A 24,902-nucleotide genomic window follows, 5' to 3' on the forward strand; every position below is an offset into this window, starting at 1 on the left:
CAAATATTTTGAATTCTTAAGAAATTGGAGGTATGAGTGTAAAACTACCTTGCACAACCCATTTTCCTCCTGAGAACACACTCAGACCACTTCAAGAATCCTCCTGACTTTCTGGGAAGCAGGTAAACATCTCAGGACCGGGGTTTGTCACCGTCCCAGGAGGAGCTACATCTTCCTTCTTTACGTTCTAGAAGGAAGGACGCAAGCCTATCCCAAAGGGATGTCGAACAAATAAATATTTCATAAGAAATGCTTCTAACCACTTTGAAGCCATAAGTTCAGGATGCTATTATCATTTTTACTACATACTCAGTACTGGTGAGTGTTATGTGGTTACATTATAGTGAGAAAATTTTTTTTTGTCAGAAGTATTGTATAAGGCAATGATAGAGCCAGAAGTTAATCCAGAACTTCTAATTCCCGCCCTTGTCATCATGCAATTTACGTGTTTATAATTTCTTTCTACTTTTTTATAGTTTAAATATTAGAAGGCTTAAAAATTGACTACCATTCAACAATGTTTAAGAAGTATTTTTTGAGGGCCTGCTGTGCAGTGTTCACTGTGCAAGGCCTTGCACCCAAGCTCACAGAGTTTAATGTCTAGTGGGGAAACAGGGGAAAATAAGCAGGCAGTAATCATGCAGAGTGACAACTGTTATGATGAAGAGGTAGAAGGGCCACAAAGGAAATCAATGTGCACCCAAGGCCAGGTGTGAGGAACCAGGCGAAAGAGTGGATGGGGCTGGCAGAGCAGAGGAAAACCGCAGACAGACCAGTTAGGAAAACATTACAGTAGTCTACTGAGGGATTGTGTCCTCCAACTAGAGGAGGGACAGATCCAGTTTCGAGCGATACTGAGGAGGTAAGATTCCCAGTACTTGTAGCTTAGCTGAGAACAGAAGGGAGAAAGAGGAGCAGAGGATGGTCCTAGGTCTCTAGCTAGAGAAACGGAAGATGGAGGAAACACTAGAAGAGAGTGGATCAGTGGTTATGGATGATGAATTCGCTTGGAGACTTGCTGAATTTGAGGTGTCTACGGACAGCCTAGGGCAGCAGTCAGATATGCATATAAAATAGTCAGGAGAGGGCCGGCCCTGTGGTGTAGTAGTTAGGTTCGTGTGCTCCGCTTCAGTGGCCCAGGGTTTGTGGTTCAGATCCTGGGCATGGACCTACACACTGCTAGTCAAGCCATGCTGTGGTGGTGTCCCACATACAAAGTAGAGGAAGACTGGCACAGATGTTAGCTCAGGGCCAATCTTCCTCACCAAAAGAAAAAAAAAAGTCAGGAGAGAGGTGGGAATCATGTCATGGGCTGCCTGAAGTCACGTAGGGAGGCTGTAGAGGGAGCAGACCTAGGAAAGAACCCTTGGAAAGACTTTGATTTAAGGGATGAGCAGAGGGAGAGGCAACTACAAAGAGAATTAATAAAAGAGGTTGTAGAAGCAGAAGGAATGCTAACTCATTCCACAAAAATTCAAAACAGGAAAATGACTCGAAGTGACTCATTAATGAAAACTGCATCATTAATTGTGCTGTATTATTGCACATAAACTGAACTGCACATGAACTGAATCCCTCCACTCACTCTTAAACCTAGAGGTCATTTAGAAGCTAACAATGGCCAAGGTCACTGACAATGGATGCTCACTGATAAGCACAAGGCAGTATACCTGAGATTGCAGAGGTACGGAGGAAAAAATAAACAATTATTTTAATTTTAAAGGTGGTCAAGGGACTCCCCTCCCCCCCATAGCAAATCATATTGGAAGAAAAAATATGCGTTATGCTGAGAAATGAAAATCCCTGAGTTTCTCCATAATGTAAATAACATCAGGATTCTGTTTGCCCAAAAGCTATCATGCATTACAATGCAGCCACTATAGCAGGGTATGTGTGTGGCATACGTAAAGACGAATATTCCTAGAAGTAGATAAAATGACTTCTAGCTAAGAGAGACCAGATGGGGAAATATTTTAATAGAATGCAAAAATATTTAGGTAAAAGAATAACTTTAGTTTAACAGCAGGAACTGTTACAAGGCTAAATAAGGAAAGAAAAGAGATTAAGAGAAAGAAACTTGCTGCTAAATCATTCCATATTGCAGGAGATGGTATAATCTGTCTCAACAGAAAGTCAGCTACACGAAGCTAAATAGCTAAGGGAATCCTTTGAACAACCGAATAACACGAGCACTGGAGTCTTTGCAAATCAGAACACATAATGACTAGAAAAGATTGCTTCCTGGAAGTGCAGGCTTATGGAATAATAAGCAGAAAGATGGCAGATCTTCAACACTGGAGAGTATGAAGAATAAGAAAAAATGACTGAACTACCAACTGGGGAAGGCTCTATTTGTTATGCGTGATCTCATAAGGGATTCTCGGGGTTCTTGTAGTGTTTCCCAATGACAGACAGCTAAGAAAGGCCAACAAAGATGAGATCCCATGACAAGAGGTAGGATTCCTGAGGAAGCACTGTCCTGCCTTGAGGGAACCAGAGAAGCATAGACACCGGACACAGGCGAGAAAAAGAGAACAGCCTCATGGTCTGGGAGATGGTACAAAAACAAAATTGTATCAATTTGATTTATATCAACTTCACTATCGTTGGATCAGAGCTGTTCTCTCTAAGTGGACATTAAGAGAAGTCCTGTCTTCGTGTTTCTTAATAACAATAAAGACAATAAATAACGATGATGATGGTAATGACAGTGGTCAACATTCATACGATACACACTAGGCACCAGGTATTATTCTAAGAGCTTTGGGAGTATTAACTCTTTTACTCCTCGCAACAACCATTTGACAGATGAGGAAGCTGAGGCACAACGAGGTTGGGTTTGCCCACCTAACTGTAAGCCGCAGAACCCAAGTTCACGCCCTGGCCAGCGGCTCCCAAGTCTACCCTTTTAGCCGCTATTCTTTCCACAAATCCCTCACTGGCTCTGAATTTCACTCCCATTTATTCATTCATTTATCAAGAAGCATTAATAAGATCCTACTACAAACAAGGCAATATTTGGACATTGAGATTACAAAGCCTGACCCAGGCTTCATGGAGCTTACCGTATGACCAAGAAAGGCAGACGTTAAACAAACAATTGCAAATGTGGGCTGGGATCTCTTTGGATATATTTATCTATGCTCTTTCCTCTTCTGTTTTGTCATTTTCTTTGCCCCTCAATCAAGCTCTTAGTGGGCCATCTGCTGTTGCCTCAGAAGAGGTATGAGGAGGCAGGGTGGAAAACAAAACTTGTCTACCAACATTTCTAGAAACCGAAACTATCTAGGAAGACACTCCCCCATACTGAAAACAGGAAGGAGATCTGTGGACCCCAGAGGAGAGGCAGCCTACGCTCTGCTTCCCAGCAGCACTTCAGGAACTCAACAATACCATAAGGAATACAGCCCCGTGACGTGTCTAGGTGCACAGGACCATGGGTAGCCTTGCATAAGACCCCCCTGTCTGAAGCATGGCACAGAAAGAGCAGGAAGTTCCCCATGCCCCATAGATGTGGCTACAACACACTGCATCTGCAGGGCCGTGCAGCTCAGCACGCCATGCAGACGGATGCCTGCGGACCAGGTGCCTCTCCATTCCCACCCCAAACCTTTTGTGCTATAAGACCCTGGCAGTGTGAATCAGTTCAAAAGGAGGAGGAAAGGGTGGTAAGGAAAATCTCAAGAAGACTGATGTTTGGTTTTTATGTCAGCTCAGCAGAATGGAGGCTCAGATTCAGAAATCAAATTGTTACAGAAAAGTAAAGTAAGTCATATTTCTTACTCACCTGAGTTTTTGGATTCAGAATCACACCCCGGAACTGAATATGATGACTGTTAACCAAACAAAAGCTGTGAGAGTGCACAGAATGGAGACCTGAGCCAGGTCAGCTGGTCAGGGAGGACTTCCCCAAGGATGGGATATTTAAGTGGAGCCCTGCACAACGCACTGGCCCTGTAGGCCCCTGGTGCCTGGCACTCTCAAAGGGCACTGCCACCTTTCCTTCCTGAGAGTATCATCTAGACGAATACTGGAACCAAAGAGAAAATGTATTTTCCTTTTCCAAAGCCATACTGTATCGACACTCATAATACAAAGATTAGGTCCTGTTCCAGGTACTCCCTTGAGCTCAGACTCTGTTCTCCATTTGGGGGAGATTAGGATAGGGTAATGGCAGCAACTACAGGGTGAAGGATTCCTGTGGGAGTTCAGATCGATGAGAGCGGGAGAGATTAACTAAGACATTCATTCTTTCATCTAACAGACGTCTCTTAAATGTACGCCATATGCCAAGTACAATGAAAGAAGCTGTAGGAGTTTAAATCTAGTGGTGGGGGGTGGGGGGTTATCACATGGATGTCAATTCAAATGGAAAACACACTAAATTAGCGCTATAATTGGAAGGACAGGCAGTATGCTATTTGAGCACATTCTGACCGGGGAATGGAGTAAGGCTCCTATAAAGGTGGGATTTGAGATGGGTGAGGAGGCTATTCAGGACAACGGTATTTGAGGTGGGGCGTGGACTTGGGGCCTCTGGAAGAAGGTGTTCCAGTCTGAAGTACAGTGAGCAAAGACGTGGAAGGTATATTCGGGGATTGCTGGTAAGTGCAGTTTGTTTGGGGTGGAGCTCAAGTTTTCTAGGGAAGAGCCGGGGAAAGTTGATAGGGTATAGATGAGGGGGGTCTTCAAGGGAGCTTAAAAGGGGAAGTAGTGGGAAGACGTGAAGACGTTTATACAATGAGGGTGCCATGCCACATGTGGGTTTGAGGAAGACAACTCGGGCAAAATTACCAACACTCTATTAGAAGTCAAGATATAGTCTATGTTCTCTTATCTGCGATTCCAAAGTCCCTGAAAATGAAATATTTCTTCATAAGTTTAACTCAAGGTTTTCCTAAGTTTACGGCAGACTCATTTGGTGGCAAAAACTTATTTGAACAGATGCGAGGCTATTTATGGTCACTAATAATCCTTCCTAGTGAGAACATGCATGTTTCATGGCAGAAATTGATGGTTTGATTACAGGGCGCCTCAGGCCTCTCCCAGGAGTCGGACAACATGCGGTGTGTGAAGAATACTAACTTCCCAATGCCTGAAAACTAAATTCTGAAACACGTTCGACTCGGAGGGTTTCAAGAAGGGATTGTGAGCTTGTTCCAAAGTTCATGACAAAGATCCCTTTAACAGAATTAAAGATCATAAAAAGAGTAGTACGTTTTGAAGTTAAGGCAATGAATTTACTTTTGGACAATAAAACTTGTTAATATAGGCTAGTCTGGCAAATACCCTGTCTAAATATATAGCAATCTGAATTGTACATTATAATTGACACCAGTTTGTAGTAATTCAAAATAAATTTACTTCTACGATTTCAGTTTTATACAGTGATCAGAACTGGTTTGACCAATTGTCTTCTAGTATACATCTTTTAATTAATTGCTTTAATGAACAAATAAGCACATTATAATTATCACACGTTTTGCAAGTCAATGCAAAAAAAGACCTGTGAAAATTTTGTTCTTTTAGGAAATTAAAAAAAAACAAACTCCAGAAGTCTTGTTTAGAATATCAATTTGGTTATCAAACACTGCATAATAATTTGCCTAACACTTCCCCCTTTAAAAAAATAAATAATGCAAAAGCAAGCTTTAATTCCACCCATCTGAATATAATGCAATTTGCATTGGAAATACAAATTTTGAATTCCAGAGCCCAAACTAATAGTCTTTTAATTCTCAAGGACTCTTCCCTCTAAGATGCTACCGTATCATGAGAGTGTGCAACAGAGTAATATTTTGCATCTACACTTCTATAAAGCCAAGGGTGCCTTCTAGTTGCGGTTGCCACATCAAAGGCTCACCTCAACTTGAGTACAGTCTATCCATTTTCTGAAAGGAACCAGTCTACGTCTGGGAGAGAAGGCACAGCATGCATCAGGAAAGAACAGTGCCAAGAAAACAGGGGATACATTAGCTGACAAGGCACCTTATTACTGAAGGGAAAAGAAGCATTTATCCAGTAGCTTGGGAGAAAAATTCCACTTTTTTGCATTCTTCATTCTGGGGGAGAAAGCAAAAGTGTCCTGTTGTTTCCTAGAAACTCTCTTTAGTGTCTGGCTTAATGGGTATTTGCTAAACTTCCTTTCTATGGTATTAGGTTGAGTTGACTCTCAAATTCCTTGGGCAGGAGCCCTGGATGGCAGCCTATTTTCTTCTTCCCATGGAGGAGGTAATGGCTGGAAGCCAGCCTCTAAGGAGTGGTGAGAGTCCCAAGGGGCTCAGCTATAACAGTGGACAGTTACCCTTGTAGTTCCTACTCCACCTCTGAGGTTCAACCCTCCCCCCGCCCCAATAAATAAATGTGAGCCCACAGCAAATGCCTGATAGCCCTCTGGGATAATGGACGTCTTCAAAAGTGACCTCAGCAACAAAAAGATGATAGAGTCCTTGGAGGCGTTCACCGGAGAGTAGTGTTACTTGGAGTAGTACTTCCAGGGGGCTTCCTCCACTAGCGAACTGGTCCCGTGCTCCAACATCTCCCTTTGGTCCACTCCTGAACTTTTAGTGTTTTCCCAGGGACAGTTCAATTACACAGAAACTAAAACAGTGTGTGGCTTGAAAGCCTGGAAATGTGCATGTTTCCCTACTGGTCTAAAATATCGATTGCAATTGAGGACACATTTGAACATCCCATAATTATATTTGATGTCACATGTGCATATGGAGTAGACTCCAATGACTATAAGGACCAGGCAGATAACATAAGTAAGGGAGCAGGTTTAAGACAAAAGGAAGTGGGGAGACTTGGTGGAATCGGAGGCAAGCTGGGGCTAAAAGAAAACAATGAAGACAACAGATGTTGCCACAGGAGAGGTCAACCCAGTGCTGCTACATCTTCACCTGCTTCCAGAGAAGCCAGAGATCCAAGGCGTGTTCAATGAATACTTCAGATTGTAAACATTTGCTACCAATTCAAATTTACTTTAAAACATTTTATAGTCCAAACAAAAATACATTTGAGGGGAGGATTTGGCCCCCAGACCACCAGCTAAAGATCTCTATATAGTGCTTTTGAGTGTTGAATGAGAAATAACACACTGTAGAAGGCTTTGCTTCAGAAAGGAAATAATACCGTCAGCCCATTGAAGGAACTTTGCTTTGTTGTATTAACATTTGAAGAACGGGCTACAAGTTCTCATTGCCTCAATCACATGGCGTAATTCAGAGCACTGGTTCTTAAGTCATTCAAGCTTCAAAACATGACTGTGACACAGGACCTCTTGCAGGAAGAACAGAACAAGGTGCCATTCCTTTTTGAAAAGGAAGTGTTGTACCCCATAGTGATGGGTCCCATGATTTCAGCTCCTAATGAAAGAGGCTGTCATAAGGAATGTGAGAGTTATGGTTTCTCTGGGAATCTCAGAACAGAATTTCCTGACTTCTGTGACGCTAAATCTAAACTTTATAATGATATGAATGTTAGAAATCATAATATGAATTTTGACGTTTTGGTCTTAATTTCCTGGCTGTGGTTGATGATGATGGTATTTAATGAAATGCACTATAATTTTCATATTAAGTTGTAACATACTATAATATTTATTATATTTAATTTTTAAAAGTGATATTTATTTGCACAATTTTTTTGAAATATCTACACTGATAATATTCGAACTCTTTTTTCCCCTCAAATTTCCTTTCATACCTCCAAATTTCAAACATTTAAATGATAATAAGCCAGCCCAAAATGTCAAAAGTAAAGATTAACTTGTCTTGAAAGTTACTGAAAATGAGGGCTCAAAATAAGGTGCAGCTGCAATTTCTGATAGGATCAATTCTCTATTTAAATGTACTTAATATTCCATTTATCAAAGGCACTTGCCACATATAACAGAAGCAAGATTTGTTTCTTCCTACGATTCCAAGAATTAATTCAAACTGTAACATGGTCTTTTAACTTAGTAAACATTAAATGAAATGCTTGCCTTATTTACCAGTAAATAAAAAAGAAACAAAACCAACAGTGAATAATTGTGTTCTGTGTTTGAACACATGAAGTGATGGTATTATACATAAGTCAGACCAAGAAAAACTATTTCTCTGATGTCTTAAAAGATCTAAAAGCAATAGTCCAGGTTCCGAAGCACAAACGCAGATCATAGGTCTTATTTTTATCTTCAATGGATCTCTAATTTCAGCACCCAGAAGGAACAGAGTTTACGTTTTAAAAGCCAGGTGGCATCTGGTGTACTCAGCTAAGTAACTGGTTCTACCACCTCATCAGCTGCAACGCTTATGATTCCCATATGTGGCTAAAACATTATGAGCTGTATGCTTATCATGTCCTTATTGAAATGGAATTACTTATTTATACATAAGGCACTGTCAACCTTTCTCCTTGTGTGACATGGGATATTGGCAATTATGGAACATAAAGGTGAGGAAGAATAATTCATCATTTCCCAGGTCTGGGATGAAGCTTCACAACATCACACACAGTTGAGATAAAGCTTCGTAAACATTAATAGTACAATTGTCCATGTTTCTTGGCTTGTGAAATGTTTGGGGAAATTATTAAACATTGGGAAAATAGCATGAAAAAATGTGACTAAGAAAAAGAATATTTTCAAAGAAGCTGGCAGTCAACTGTTGTACAGGGAATCATTATCCAATTTTTGAATTTTTAGGCCCTTAATTTCCCTTCCACTCTCCTATTCTTTGTAGGATTTCCTCTGTTATGACGGTCATAATTAACTGTAAAAGAGGAAAGGAAAAAGGGGATGAAAGTCAGACTAAGGATTAATATAGGAGAGCAGCTAGAACACTAAGATCTGTATCAGGGCCACTAAGGGCCTAGTGGGTTGCGGAGAAGATACAAAGAGCAAGAAGAGCATTTCCAGTTAGAACAAGAAAGAGAAGAAGAATAAAAGAATAGGCCTTCATTTCCCCTCCAGTCAGCTGAGAGTAAAATATTAATAGTTGACACAAGAAAGCAATAGCAGCCAGTTCCTATTTAGCTTCTAGTTCTGTCCAACAGAAAAAAAAAATATAGATATTGGATTAAAAATTGAAACAAATAATGGTAGTGTAACATGCTAAGAAAAGTGAAGAAACTATAAGTGAAAACTTTGGGAATTTAAATTATTCTGAAGAAATGACTTTTTTAGCCTGTCTTGGCCTGAAGAAATGAATTTCAAAATACTGAGAGCTTGCCAAAAAACTTAAACCATTCTGATCATTTTTCAGGAACTGTGGAAAGCAGGAGAAGTAATAGAAGATAAAGCAGAGAAGAAGATAAATCCTGCAAAATATAGACAGATTGGTAATATTTTATTAACGTAAGTCAAGACCAGAATAGATTATTAAAAGGAGCGTTGGTGAAAATTTGCCCAAAAAGGTGTGGTTTAAAAATACTACCTTTGTTTCATTTTCAAAAAGGGTTACGAGTAGATGGATGTACATATATAACCAGATTACAGCAGCAGGTATGTCAAGGTTTTGTATATATCCTTAGATACTAAATCTGAGAATCCTGAACCGAAAGCCAACAAAAATAGTGGCTTTATAACTGGTTGAAAAATTTACCCAGGTAAGACTGCTTTACTGGCCACGGAGTTCACATTCTCAGTCCTGATCCATTCAACATTTGTATCGATGAGTTAGATTAGTCTTCTCAAACTCTGGGTCTGGAAATGATTTCTCTACATGTATATCCGTTTCTATGTCTCTGTCTCAAGTCTCCAGACAATGGGACAGAAGAAGAAATGTAATATTTGTCGGATGGCAGAATCAGACCCCAGAGAGGACTGCAACAAGATAGAGTGTTCTAGTAATAAGAGAATAACAGTAAGGGACAGTGTTCAGATCCAATAACCAAGCTCTATAGATACACAGCTGAGGAGTGGAGGGTTAGCGACAGTGAGAAAAACGATTTGAGAATTTAAGTCGATAATAAACTTAGACATCAATATATATGACTGCCAACATTGTTTAAAGCTAATCTAATTCCAGGCTATGTTAACAGAAACCAAAACATAAGCAGGTAGGTTTTGTCCCCTTTAGTCCAGGCTACACCAGAATTAATGTGTTTAACTTCTGGGCGTTATCCTTTAAGGAGGACACAGACAGACAGGAACATACGCAGAGAACAACCAGGAGTGTAAGAAAACACAGAAGTGTCCTAGGAGGAATGGATGAAGGGCTGGGTCAGAGCAGGAGATGAGACAGGGCATGAGAGCTCCTTTGAACAGGCTCAGAACTGCAGGTAGGGCCTCACCACCACCACAAGGGAGCCAGGCTGATGTCGGGCCATTACTTGTTGAGGGATGGCGTAAACGAGGGTTTGGACTAAAAGGGCTGTGAGGTTCATTCTAACCTTGAGCTTTATTCAGCGTTCCTATAAAACCAGTGAAAGGTTGTCACGTGGAAGAGGAATTAGCTCAGAAGGGGGGACTAGATCAAAGGTATAGGAGTGGAGAAGAGCAGATGTTGACTCAAAAGAAGGAACCATCAATATTTGCTGAATGAATGATTAAATTACTAGAATTATCTCTAATTATTAGTCTGATTCGAAAGATAGTGAGCTCATTGCCAGTGGCGGTGTTTGAATAAAACTCAAGAACCGTAAGCTTGGGATATAGTATATGAGTTTACAGGCAATCGGCTGGCTATGAAATGGGTCTATTGTGCAATTATAAGAGAAAATTTGATGGAGCAGCAAGTGAATTCTCCCTCCTATATTATGTTCCCTCTCACCTCCTTTGAAAACAGGAGAATCAAGATTTATCTAGAAACCCTTTCTGGCATTGCTAAAAGATTTATAACTCTAACAAAAAGCCATTTTTTTCATTCCTATATTATCCAACAATTAAAAACACTATAAGAAAAAAAATGTTTCAAATGTATACAACTCTTTTCCATAAAAGGAAATATAGTCTACCTTATAGGATCCTTTTTATGCCATCTTTTTTCAATCCTTTAGACTACAGCCTCAGATTCTGTATTTCTTGCACTCAGAGAAATCAGGTTTCTATTTATTTATTTATTAGGAAGTGTGGCCCTGAGCTACCATCTGTGCTAGTCTTCCTCTGTCCTGCATGTGGGATGCCCCCATAGCAAGGCTTGATGAGCAGTGTGTAGGTCCATGCCTAGGATCCAAACCTGCAAACCCTGGGCAGCTGAAGTGGAGAGCATGAACCCAACCACTATGCAACCAGGCCAGCCCTTCAATTTATTTTTATATCAATAAGAACACAGAGAAAAAAGGATCAAATAATACTGACTCAAATTAGTTCTTTTTCTTAAGATTTGTCAGTATAGCTATTGAGGGCAATTCCAAACAATTTATGAACTTATTTTTATTGGTGCCCCATCAGCGCAATTCTGTTAGAAATCTTTATAAGGAGAAATGTTTCCATTAATCTAACTATACAATCAGAGCAACAAAAACGCAGAAAACATATACAGCGCCTTAAAATATGAATGTTCCTCGAAGTATACTGACAAGTATTATAAAGCAAATTATTTGAGTCCAACAAAAAATATGCAACTAAACTAAATTTATATCATGATTCTAAATATCTATGAACTTCAGCTACAAGCAATACAGACGTCTAAGCTATATCATCTTAAGGCATAAACCAACATATATCTTTTGAAGAAAAATCTAGCGGAAATTCTGAAATTTGGGACTGTATTTTTCCTCAAAGAGTGACTCTGAAGTGCAAGTCTTCAAAGTCTGTGTTGCTTCTTATTTTAAACATATAAAACTAAAGGGCTAAAATTCATCATTTTAACATTACCTGCATGTTATTTAATTACTGTTCTATTCTATATATATAAATGAGGTAACTTTAAAAAATTCTATTATTCTACAATTCATATTTCAACAAAATTCTTAAAGACAGCATAAACCATATTGGCATCTTGATAAAAAACTACCAAGTTTGAACTAGTACTAATTTTAACCCTTGAACAGACTTGGTATGCCAATAAAAAAAACCTATCACCATAGATTGACAACCACCAATGTAAGAAGAGTTCTATGTAATTTAAAAACGAACGGTATATAAATTAAATTAAAGGCAATAATGCAGACTTCTTCCTAGAAAATAAATGATCCGTCATTACTTGTTTTGAAACCTGTATGTGTGCATATTTTGATGGGCTTTGTCATCATAAAATCAGAAGCAAAATCATCTTAATATCTAATTCAGGCATTGCAAACTCCAAAGCCAACAGGGACTGTGTACATACATAAATAAATGAGATGGGCTGGGTGTCCCTGTGTGCAATGCAGAATGCATGCTCCATCTAAAGTGGACAGACTCCATTCAGCTCCAGCCAACCGCAATTAGAGCAGAATGTGTACTCAGTGGTGCCAGATCTTCCAAGTTTCCAAGAGGAATAAAAAATAAGATTTTTTATGAAATTGCCCAATATTAAAATGTTAGCAACTAATTTGGGAAAATCAAATAAAATTTATCTACTACCAGAATCTGGTCCACAGGCTACCAGTTTGTAGCCTGAAATCTGCCTCATAAGAATTATTAATTCAAAACATAGAGGGAAGATTGCGCAAAACAGTGTATATATTTCAAAAATAAGGAAAAATAAAGACATTGAATTCCTTTCCCCCACTACCAGCAAGGGTGTTCCTCTCTCCCCTAAAAAGAAATCCCGTATAAGTTGTGACAGCTTCTCAAACGACAACCCTGTTGGCACATGCCATTTCATTCGACACATTCTAAAAGTCCTGAGGAGTCATAACAGTTACTACATAAAATTCTGGGTAGATACCATGACTCAAACTTTGCATTCTTCTCTGACACATTTTATTAGAACAACGGGGCTCCAAAGTGGAAGTAATACCACAGATCCGTATAGAGTTACAGCACTAACATCCAGCACTGCACCAGTGACACAGCAAGCTTTCTCCATTTCGATTTTGTTTGACTTTTCTGCCTAAAAGGGTAAAATGAAGGGTGAAGCTGTAAATCTCTACATTAATTTTCTGGACAAATCCAAAATGTCTACTAGATCTGCAGACAGTCCCTTCTTCCTGTAACTCCTCAAAATTAATTTCCTTTTACAATATTACTGAATAATTGTGAATGACTACTAAACAAAAGCTTGTAAGACTGAAAAGGAATTTTGTATTGAGCAAAAAAAGTAACAAAAATGGCTTTATAAAGAAGGGCTTTATAATGTTATGGTCTAGAATTTCCTAACATTGAAGAATCTTTAGAAACTTCACATTGTCAAAGAGAAAAAAACGTATGTTTATCTTTGCCAGAAAATGAAAGTGGTGTGTGTAGGGGGTGAAGGTTTTAATATAAACATAGTAGTTATCTACTTGGCAGAGAAAGAATAACATTATTAAAAGGTACAATGTTCCTTACTATTGTTTTCATCATCAAAATTATAGTGATTGTCGTATAGGTTATACATTCTTTAAACAATGACACAATATCAAAGAAATGCAAAAAAATCATTAAAAATGGTGAAATTATAACTAGCAGCTTTTTGCCGTATTATGGATATCAGCCATACTAATAAAGACAAAATAGTTTGTGATTTTCAAAACATCTAACAAAACTAGACTAATGATTTACAATCTTCCCAATGTTTACCTTTTCAAAGAACAATTCAGTAGGATAAAGATAACTGAGAGTAGGGAAAAATCAAGGCTGGAAAATTACAAGGTGCTGCTATAACTTATGTCAAACGCAAGGAACATGTTGGAGTCCCTTTCATACCAAAAATTTACATCCTTAAAAGAAAATTTTGGTGCTGGCATTCTAGGAACTCTGACTTCCTCAACCACTAAGAAATATAGAGAAATAAGATAGCTAAGAAAAGGCAACTGAGTTCTGAACTTGGTCTCAACCTCTTCCCTGAAATTCAAGACAAGGCAAGCATTTGTCCCTCAAAGGTTATCGCAAAAAAGCTCAGTCAGTGGACTCTACTGCAAAGAAGGAGCCAACCTTCAAAGTGATGGTCAAGAACTGTCACAGTGATCACTTCCATCTAACTTTGCAAGGAACTATGGAGAATGGTTTTTCTTGCAGGCTAACATGAAGAAAAATTAAGCACAAATGATTAAAAGTTAATTTACATTCTCTTTAAGCAATTCTGAAATGCCACACTGAACAGAAAGATGCTTTTTAAAAAAACAGTTAAGTAAGATATATTAATTTAATCTAAAAAACCCTTCACAGATTGCTTTGAATATTTGCCTATCCTTTCCTTCTTTTTCTTTCTTTCTTTTTTTTTTTTTTGGCTGAGGAAGATTTGTCCTGAGCTAACATCTGTTGCCAATCTTCCTATTTTGTACATGGGACACCTCCACAGCATGGCTAGTGAGCGGTGTAGGTCTACACCCAGGATCTGATCCCGTGAACCTGAGTCACTCAAGTGGAGCGTGTGGAACTTTAACCACTTGGTCATGGGGCCAGGCCCTGCCTATCCTCTCTTAATAGGAATGAGAGTATAAACAAGAGTAGGCTCACACTGTATGTGTGAATAACACTCTACACTCACGGAGAATTCTATTTCATAAAGATAGCATAGGCGACAGCAATTTTAGGTAAATATTCACAAGAATATATATGTATATAAAATATCCCTATAGATAGAATAATTCCTGTTTGTGAAAACCGATATATGTAAAAACACCTACAGACAGAATGAATACAGTATAATATTTTAAATGATTGGTTGTGTAAAAGGCAAGGGTTTGATAATTCTTAACATGAGAAACGACTTGTAAACCTTGGAAAAGACAAAATCACACAGCACATGCAACCTAGAATGAGGCGTGTTTTAGACGATTCTCTGCTGTGTTCCGTATTTGGGCAGGGCTCCCTCAGTCACGTCCTTCATTCCCCACTTCCTACTTCACCAGTGGAAGAATTTCCCTGCAGCAACTCCGGAAATCTCACAAAGCTATGACCTCCTCTGTCATGATGGGGTGAATGCTTGCGCGAGATATTCAAGGCTGGGCCATAATTTTAATAGTTTAGATAAACAGATTAACTCAGCTTCTAAAAATAAGCCTGATGAAAGGCCCAAAGAATAAAGGTATTTTTAAAAACAATGGGATGTTTTCACAATTAAGAATTTGGTGGCATCTCCTTCAGCCTTTTTTCTCACTTGCCAATAAACTCAGAACGTTCAGGCTGACGTTCTTTTGAAGACATGGTGAATGAGGCCGGAATTACCACCTGCTGTTCCCTTGCACTTCCTAGGGGTATAGTTAGTTCCTGCGAGTTCACACCAGCTCATACGGGCTTTAAGCCAGAGCTGCTCTCACACTCTGCCACGCCAATTTCTCTCTCCTCTTGCTTACTCACCATCATTTCCCATCTTAATTTTAATTCTAATGAATTCCTTCAGGCCTGTAGCTAACTAAAGTTCCTATCCTGGAAAGACTGTCCCATGTTATTAGTTCTTTGATGTTTCAAATGCTACACTGGAGGGTTTTGATACCACTTGTTCCATCACTAAGGCTCCTTTATCAACAGATTCATGCTAGACTCAAAAACTAACAAAGCATGATCAGAATGCCCAGGAGCTTTCTTGGTATGTGGAACTATGAAAGCAATAGTGTTACATTATTACTATTACTCTTATTACTTTTATTATTATTTTTGTGTTAAATCATTTAAAAGTTTATTTGTGCTAATAAAAAATACTAGTGGTCATAAGGGTTTCTCTGAATATCAACATTTTTCAAACAAAATTTAACTGACTTCTAAGAGATTGTAATCAAAGCTCCCCGACTGCCTCCAAAGTCGCTATAGAATTGAAGTTTGAAGTAGGACCTTGCAACTGACATCCTTTTCCTACAAAGCCAGTCCTGTTTGCCACTTGTGATTTACAGGCTGTGTCTGCTCCAAGGAGCTGCTGGACACATTAGTGCAGGTATGCTTATGAAAGGATGCTGCTGTCTGGCACTAAATGACTTTCCAGAGACCCATCTCATTCAGACCTACAGGAACTGTTCTCTCTGAACATGCTCTGTCAGTGCAGAAGCCATTATTCCACCCATTCTGAGGGGAAAAATCAAAAATACAGTCTTGCATTCTAGTCCCTTCTGGAAATCCTGATGTACCATTAAAAATCTGCTATTTCATATTTTCTTGATTTCTACTTGGCTAATCCACTTCATTAACACTTTTGTTGCAACTATAATTCTGCATTCGGGAGTGATGGAAAAAGAATGTTGGTAATTGTGTTGGATGTTATTAGTGTAAATTGCTTATAAAAGGCTGTATTTCCTCTTTGCAATGTGCTTGTTATTCATAGATACTACCAACAATCGTATGTTCGATTTTTTTTGTCCATTTCAAATACAGATTTTAATATATTTACCTAAAGGCTTACTTTCTCTTCCTTATATGATATTGAAAGTCACCAACCCCAAATTATCTTTCCCTCCACATTTTACTATATGCTTCAGTAGCAGGCATTAAAGTGAATCATGGCTCCTTATTGTATGGGTTAATAAACATAAGACTCGTGTTTGAACTCAAGTGAAAATTAACTTGCTTAAATATGAGACAAAAAGAGTAAAACCCTCTGTATAGTTTTGTGTTTGAGAGAAGATCATTCATATATCAAAGAATTCTTTTTTTTTTTTTAAAGACTGGCACTTGAGCTAACAACTGTTGCTAATCTTCTTTTTTGTGTGTGTGCTTTTTTCTCCCCAAATCCCCTCAGTACATAGTTGTGTATCTTAGTTGTGGGTCCTTCTATTTGTGGCATGTGGGATGCTGCCTCAAAGTGGCCTGACAAGCGGTGCTAGGTCAGCGCCCAGGATCTGAACCAGTGAAACCCTGGGCTGCTGAAGTGGAGCATGCGAACTTAACCGCTCGTTCACTGGGCCAGCACCCAAAGAACTCTTTAATTATTTAGAATATATTTTACAGAGAGCAGCATTTGTAAAAATTCAAACAAAAGAAATATAAATGGAATGATATTAAATATATACAGATTCTCTTTCATTCCATTCATTTTCAAGAGAAATGTGAAATGGTGCATATTAGCTTGAAAATATTGTAAGATATATATCCAGATACACATATCACGAAAAAAAGTAAAAAGAAGAATATTGCAGGTGATATAAGCAATCAGGACAAAAGTGTGGACAATGAAATCTTGCCTTCACTTTGCAAAATGGAATAAATAATTATCTTATTATGAAGGTCACTGCCTTAAAAATACTAAAAGGAAATCCAATGGCTATTTAAACTGGTTGGCATCATTTTCCAGAATGCCTTGTCAGAGGATATGCTTAGGATTGGATTTGGGTTTTAATACATCCGTGGTCATTAACAGAATTCTCAGGTGAGCGTTCAAATCTCAGGCTTTCCACTATTGTGTCACTGTTGTAGTTTTAACATAAGAGTTTGCAAAATGTCCACTTTTACTTCCAAATATTTTGTATAAAAGCTTACCCCATTGGATTACTATATTTATAGTTTTACTGAAACATCTTTTACATTAGACAAAAATGTACAAGACTTACAGTGACGCAAAACAGGTCGACTCACTACTCCTCCACCTTTTTAATATCTCTTTTTCTTCTTCTTATTTGATGAGCTCAGTTATCCAACCAATAACTGAGATATAACTCATAACACTGAATTCCAAGGGAAATATTGTGTACACATCAACAATTGTTTGCAAAAATAATTTATTTTTAAATTGACCCAAATTAGGACAAATTTACAAATGTTTCTGGATTCAATTCAATATACCAGCTCTTAGTGGTTTGAAGTATGACAGAGGCACTCAAAAGAGAACTCTGATTATAAGATATAACAAGAACATTTGCAAATTTTAATGAACTTGCTGTTTCCATGCCAACTTCTGCTGAATCTGGAAAGCATTAAAATAATTTTCTCACAATTTATTTCTTTCCATTGTGTCATATCCATTCCCTTTTCACAGGCAATACACTAAGTCCCAATGAGTACTTATTCATTAGGGCTAAGGAGAAAGGCAAGGGTTAAGTAAATAAGAGCATCAAATTAATATCCAGGCCTAAATGTTCTAGCAGAGCCAAGGAATCTGTTTAATCATTCAAGTCAACAAAGGTTAAGATAATAAAATAAACTTCTAAATGCTTTCCTTTTCTGGAACTTAATCTGTCTGGCTGAAGATGTTTTTAAGATGCTATCAGTTTTGTGTAGTCCCAGCTGTTATGAAAAGTTATTTGAATATACTGTGAAGAGAAAAGAATTTTATGAACACAGTTAAGCAGAGCTCCTGGGTGGCTTACGAAACTGTGAGAGCCCTTGACTCATTTAAAACCAGCTGTTGGCTGATGATGTTGAGCCCAATACCACTAAGTCTTTTATTTATCAGGGCCCTGTGTTATTTGGCAAGGTAATGGTAGCCAACTGATTAGAAGAGTTATATATAGTCAAAAGATAACTTCATGACATGTGTTCATTTTTTTGCCTAAGTTTGATTAATAAATTTGCCATAAATTCAGAACACGGTACCCTAATTTTAAAAGATAGTATTCAACATTAAAATAGTTTTGCTTATTTCTAAGGCTATGTTTTTAAGTCACTAAGATAGAGAAAAGAAATATTAGCCATTAACATCAAAGCCTTGGGTACCATTGTGATTCCCAGGGCTGTGGTTCATGACAAGGGCAGAGGTCCTTATGAACCAGGCAGACAAGAAGTCCTCTTTAATAATGAAGAGAGAGAGCACCGTTAGTAGTGGGATGTGCAGATGACAACGGGAACAGCCTTTAAAGTCTTGAGTCTTTTACACTTGACATTCAGATTCTGTTACTGATCAAGAAATGTAATTCAATCTTTTGCAAAGAGAGGCTCCGAATAAAAGCAGAGTCAACAAAATACCTTGTAGAACATGAAAACACAGCATTATGAACAGCAGAAACCAGACTTTATTCATCTGGTTATCCCGAAGGGGAAAAAAATCACTAATAGCAAATATAACAGGATCTTGACATTGTACAATTTTCAAATTGGTGCCATCAAGCTGAGAAGTGACACTGTTATAACAAGATAATTGGGTCTCCTATTGTCCCCTGGATGGGGGTTGGCATTGTCCTGACTCTGCCCCATGTAGAGAGGTTCTAGGGCACTGCTGTGCATCATTCATTCATTCATTTGCTTTTTGGAGGGTCAACAGCACATGGACTGTAAAGACGGAGACTATCAGGATTGCAAAGAAAGAAGATGCAGCTCTTTGCATTTGTGTCCCCAGCTTTTCAGTCTATTCACAGAGTCACGGAGTCTTAAAGTTGTAAAGGGTCCTAGCAGCTATGTGGAGGCAGCTTTGGTATTGTGGAAAGAGAGAAGAACTTGAAACCTGGGTTTGACTCCCAGCATTGTCTTTTGGAAGATGTGTGTGAAAGAACTCGAACAAGTCATTTAACCTGCTTGAGCTCAATCTTCATCAGAAAAGAAAAAGTCATATTAACATTTGTGCTATTAACTCACAGAGTTACTTTTCAGGATAAAGGAGAGAATATATGGCAGATGTAATGTGTAAGTACCTAGGCTCAGATCCTGGCTCTGCCACTGACTGGGTCTGTTAGGCTGGACAAGACATTTAAACTTTCAGAATCTTGGTTTTCTCATCTATTAAATGGAAACAGTAAAAGTAACTATTTCATAGGGCTGTTGAAATAAGATACATCTTCACAGAGTGGTTGGTATATTTTAAGAACTCAATGTAATTATTTATCTTATTATTGTTGTTATTATTTTACCCATAGATATTTCTGTAACTCCTACTGTTTCACACTGAAGTTGACGACTATGACAACTACCTTGCTGATCGGAAGCAGCCTGATCCACTGGGAACAGAACAAACCAGAGGCCGAGAGAGCTAGGTTTGAATCCCATTTGTAGAAATTGTGTGAGCTTGGGCAAGTTACTTCACTGTAGATTCTTCATGTGAAATATGGGGAGAATAATAAGCTATGATCTGTTGAGGACATACTATAGATTTTTCACACATTATTTTATTTAATCCTAGTCATAAACATAGAGACAGAGAGAGGTTGAGTTAGAATTGGATCCCTGTCCAGACTAGAAAGGTGTTCAGCAAGTTGAGACTCTAAGTAATGAGCAGTTATCATTATCATGTGAGGTATTAGGTCCTGCTCCCACATTCATTCAGTCCAGGAGTCCCCCACAGCTCCCTTAAAGCAGGTCTCCAATCTCTGCTTGAATACAGGGTCAAGTCATAGCCTCGAAACTCTGTAGTACAAATGCATGAGGATGAAATGAAGACTGCTGAGCTCAGGCCTGGTGACTGAGAGCACCCAGACAGCAGCATCCAGACCATCCAGCTGAAAGGACAAGCTGCTGAACTGCAATGTGTGACAGCAACAATGAACTGAAGGTTACAGTAAATCTGGAATGACATCTCACCAAGAAGCAAGAGGGGACGTGCAATTCTAACGTCAGGACGCATTCATCTGTGGAAATCTAACACTCGGTGTTCTGCAGAACAAACCCAAATGATATCTATGCTTGTTATAGTACACCTGAAACTATAAGCTCGAATTGGTTCAACGTACACTGACAGAAAGCTCATGCCGAAAAAGTTAGCCCTCTTTCTTCTGCATTAAATCTATGCCATCAATGGTATTCAAAGATAGTCAACTTTCCTACCATCTACCTTTTGACATCTTGCAATGTGACTTCCACTCACTTCTTAACAAAATATACTCCCCAACATCCCATGACTCCAGAACACCAAATCCAAAACCTTTTTACAGATCTCATCCCTATAGCTTTCGTTTTATTAAGAACAGTTTGCTGACCACCTTCCTTTGTTTCAAAAGTAGCTCTTCCTTGCGCATGCAAACATTGCAGTGTCCTGGTTTTTCTTTTGAGTGTTGCCCTCTTTTCTGACTCTTCTTCATCCCACTCCCTAAATGTGGATATTTCTAAAGTGGTTCCCACTTGCTTCACTCCTGTATCCACTATTTTTCTACCTGTACAGTTTCAATTCTCGTTCTGTGACAGTTTGGCTAGATAACCTTTGCCTCCAACTATGACACCACCTCAGATTTCCAGTCTCATGTTTCCAACCGTTTGCTACATTATTCCAGTGAAATAATTCATCGAAATCACAAACTCAACATAACTAAAATTCAACTTATCATTTGTCCTCCTGACTTTCTTCCAATCAATTTTAACGAGCCAGAAACTTTGGTCCTATCTTTATCTTCTTTTTCACCTTCAGCTGCTACATCAAATTAGCTCCAAGATTTGTGTTGAATTTTCACCTCAGTATCCTTCCATTTTACTCCTTGTTTTGTTCTGCTTTTTAAACTTTAACCTGGCCACAACTCCATCCACGGCCACAGATTTTGAGCGTAAATCCAATATAAATCGAACATCTCCCACCCTCTACTTTAAGATTTCCCTCCTATCAATTTCTCCTCTACTAATGTCATCCTTGGGTTTCCCTCTTTGCCCAAGTTTTTGCTTGGCACTTGTGGCAAACCCTATTAGTGAGATGATACAACTTTCCTTTTCAATCTCATTTTCCTTGGTTCACTTCCAGCTGAGGGGTAACTATGTGACACAGTCTGGCCAATGAGACATGAACAGAAATCTGCTATGAAATTCATGGAAAGATTTTTGTTTTCTTGATAAAGACTCTTCTATCTTTATCCTGCCTGCTGATGTAGATATAGATATGATGGTCGGACTTGAAGCAGCCTTCTTACAATCATGAAGACAAGGCCAAGAGATTCACAGAGACTTCCGTAGTAACATCATTGAATTATATAAATATTATCTAGCACCTCTTGGTATAGCTATTTACACAATATAATATACAACCAGGTAGCTTCCTTCCTTCCTTCCTTCCTTCCTCCCTCCCTCCCTCCATTCCCTCCCTTCCAAGATTGGCACCTGAGCTAACGTCTGTTGCCAATCTTCTCTTATTTTTTTCTTCTTCTCCGCAAAGCACCCCCAGTACATAGTTGTGTATTCTAGTTGCGGTCCTTCTGGTTCTGCTATGGGGACACTGTCTCAGCGCGGCTTGATGAGCCTTGTTAGGTCCATGCCCAGAATCAGAACCTGGCGAGAACCTGGGCAGCCGAAGTGGAGGGCATGAAATTAACCACTGGGCCACGGGACTGGCCCACATAGTTTGCTTTTTCAGGCACCCAAGAGATTATCAGCTCCTTGAGGGCAGTAATGATGTAGTAATATTTTATTCTAACATTCAATAAATATTTATTGAGTCCTTACTGTTCTAGATGATGGTGGTATGAATAAGACAGACCAAGTCCTTGCTCTTATGGAGTTTATGTTTTAAGGAGGGGCATGTTTTACAGATAACTAGCAAGTAAATAAACAAACAAAAACAGGCTATTCTAAGATTTAGATTGGGTTTTTAGGGCAGTTCTCCCTGAGGAGATGTTTGTGATGAAACCTCAATGATAAGAAGAATTCACTCACAAGAAGGCCAGAAGAGAGCAAATGGAAAGTTGTCAGGTTGGGAGTGAGTGTGATGTGTTTGAAGAACACATGGAGGAAGTGTGGTTGGAGCATAGTGGATGGAGGGAAAGACTAGTATGAGATGAGATTATAGAGGTAGGCAAAGGCCAGATCTTGAAGGTCCATGGAGGCCAAGCAAAGAAGTTTGGATTTCATTCTAAGGGAGTAACATGATCTAATTTACAACATAAAATGATCTCTCTGTCTGCTGTGTAGAAAATGGATTATACAGGGTCAAGAGTAGAAGCAAGATTAACTGGAAGATGACCACAGTAATGAAGAATGTGAGATGATAGTAGGTTGAATTTGGTGGATGTAGTAGAGAGAGAAAGTGGACCCATTTATAGTCTCTGTAGTATTAAGCATGGTATCTTGAACACAGTAGACTCTCCATATATATTGCTCAATAATATGTGAGTGTTTCGAAATAGCGTCACCTTCTTAATTTCTATATTATTTTCAATTTTTTTCCTGCCTTGATTCATATCTTATGGCTTAATATATTCCTGTTTGACACTTGGGGAGCCAAAAAGAAAAAAAAAGGACCTCATATTCAAGGAAACAGTATAGACTCCATAATGGAAAGTCAGCTAACAAAGAACTGAAATGATGGAGCATATATTCTTAAGTTAGTTATAGAAAGAAATAAATTACTTGAAATAAATGGTAAAAAGTGGAATTCAAAATCTACAATAGGATGAAAATGGACAGGGTATTCAAACACAAAGATCTGCATTTTGAAAAGGAGAGTCTCCGTCAGTATCAGCTTGAATAGTGTGCCTATAGAGGATGCGAGGAAAGTTAATTTTCATTAAAATTGAAGACTTTTCCAGTTCTAAATTACTTTCAATTTTTCTGGAAATATAAAACCTTCTATTTTTACTATCTTGATATGATAAATTTCCTAATGAGTAGCTAATAATATCTTACTAGAAAGTAATATTTATAACATTCTAAGAGCCTTGAATGTGACCTGCCTTGTTTCTAAATTAGGAATCTGAGAAAGGACAGGCAATTTGGTAGGTTCTCGTTCTCGTTACTTTTTTACTTACACACACTTCTCAGGACATTCAAATTTTTACCCATGAAGATTCATCCTGCATTGTGAATTCAATCCAAATTCCTTCAATACAAAGCAAAATCCAGGGGAAAATGAGATCAATTTTTGCCACTTTCCACCTGAAATGCTAAATGGCCCCTGAATTGTGTGAAACTTGGCCCTAGTCAGTGTGAAAACTGGCTGAAATCTGCATGAAAGCCAGTCTGGGTTCGTCAAAGTAGTTCATGAACTTTGGCCAAACTTGCAAGGAACCTGGTCCAAGTCTGAGTTTGTAATGCAACATGAAACCAGGTGAATTTCACATGGTTTCAGGTTTCACCCTGAAAACTTGGCCTCGCTTTATAATCAATCATCACTTTTTCGAACGATGAAAGCCAACACACCTTTTTGAAAATGAGGACTGCATGCATACCGATGACAGCTAAGCTGTGAACCACCCCTTCACTTCCTTTGGCAAAAGAAGATTTCTCAGAATGGAAACAGTTTCCCTCTTACCTGGAAAGGGCAAGTTGAGTGATTTTGATATTACGTGTAGAAAGAAATGATACTCAATACATGGAGGCATGCCATGTGAAATATTTACCACCTACAGAGCAAGTGGCTATACTCTAATCACATAAGGTTATGAGAATTTTATTCCATTCACATCCATGACAGATATCATGATGTTTAATCTCCTTGACCATTACGATGAGCTTTTAGCTTGAAGCTAGTCATCAGCTCGAACAACTGCCTTGAGAAATGAAACGCTCTGAGGCATAATCATTATTTCTGTATAAAGAAATGGCTGAAGAATGAAAGGAAAGTAAATCATACTATAACTTTTATCTAGTGTAATAAACATGAGGAGATAAGACTACAAACTTTTCAAGTTTCCATCAACTACATCTTTTGCAATAAAGCAGCTACCGCACTATAAATGAATTCAATAATTAACTGTGCGGTATGTTTTACAAAAAACCTACACAGTTTCTGTTTCAAACCTGAAAGTTTTAAATGTGCTTTTCCACTGTAAAAAATGACTCTCTTCAACCAAATACTCGTTTTTGTGCATAGTGACATGAGAAAATTGAGAGGTATGTCTGAACGGAACCACTACATCATTGGAACAGTATGTCTGAACATTTGGGTAATAAGGCACAGATGTGAAGCTGAGGACTTGGCACTACCAAGGTAACAACAAAGCCTTCACCACTGTGTTCTAATGGTTAAAAGAGCTACATTTTAGAAGAATGGAAGAAAGCTCCTCCTCTCTGGAATGCTAAATTATATTACACCTTTTACCTACTTAAAAATTATAAAAAAAAATTCAAATAAGTATTATTC

General features: G+C 38.5%; 1 protein-coding gene across 6 annotated transcripts in view; it reads right to left on the reverse strand.

Moving 5' to 3' along the window:
* The window catches only part of COL25A1 (collagen type XXV alpha 1 chain), a 440,445-nt gene that overhangs the window by 125,744 nt on the left and 289,799 nt on the right, over positions 1–24,902 (reverse strand). The window lies entirely within an intron of this gene.

Source organism: Equus quagga, chromosome 3 (genome assembly GCF_021613505.1).
Source record: "Equus quagga isolate Etosha38 chromosome 3, UCLA_HA_Equagga_1.0, whole genome shotgun sequence".
Taxonomy (NCBI): domain Eukaryota; kingdom Metazoa; phylum Chordata; class Mammalia; order Perissodactyla; family Equidae; genus Equus; species Equus quagga.